Below are 972 nucleotides of genomic sequence, written 5' to 3' on the forward strand. Positions count from 1 at the left end.
CTTAGATCTTATTTCTAGATAGATGAACCGGATTGATTAGAAGTAGCTTAATAATTAAATTAAACAAAAAAATAGGGCACCCCTCTTATTTGTATATATATAGATTAATTTACTTAAACAAATCAATTTGTTTATATAAGAATCAATATAACACACGTATCCTCAATCTTAGTATTTTCTTTCATTCATAGAGATGATAAGTAAAAGAATATGAAACCTTACTTTTCTTAAGATGTAAGAAAGAATGATGATGCAAAAGTATCGATGCAAAATATCATTCTCCGAGATTATTGTTAGGATTTCTTCAATGTGTTTGGTTCTGTCTCCATTGGTACTGGGAATGGGATTTTTGCAAGGTGGAATGCTGGAACTTCCTTCGAACGGGCGTCATCGACCTAACAGCAAAAGAATAAGAATGCCAAGCCTAGGATATGCTCCTGCATGGTAAACAGACGCATTCACAGAAATCTCCACTTCCTTTCGCGCACGCTAAAATTCTCTTTCTCTTTCTTTCTTTATTTCTTTCTTTCTTTCTGTCATTCCGTCTGTCTATCTATCTATCTGTATTTCTATCTTTCTCTCTTTGCTTAAGTGGCTTAAACTTAAGCAAAGAAAAAGTAAATACTTCTTATCTATTTTCTTCTTTATCACGTTACAGCAGCTGCTGCTGTTGCTGCTGTTCATGCACTTCTTACCTTTACTTTTATTCTAAATTCTATTTCATTAACTAGATAATTTATATTTTTGTTTTTATTTGTATAATTTCTCATATAAGTGATTCACATTCATTTTTTCATGATTTTATTTAATTTATATTATATATTGTAACAGTTTATATATAGTATTAGAAACAAATATGGGTTTTCAGTGTTGCATTAGGGTTTGCATTATTTTTTGGTATATTACATTTTGTATTTGTTTCTATCTAGATGACCAATGATTGATTCAAATCAAGATTCTAATTAAATCTAA

The sequence above is a fragment of the Polistes canadensis genome, unplaced genomic scaffold (assembly GCF_001313835.1).
Source record: "Polistes canadensis isolate GaletaPanama2010 unplaced genomic scaffold, ASM131383v1 scaffold_159, whole genome shotgun sequence".
In the NCBI taxonomy this organism is placed as follows: Eukaryota; Metazoa; Arthropoda; class Insecta; order Hymenoptera; family Vespidae; genus Polistes; species Polistes canadensis.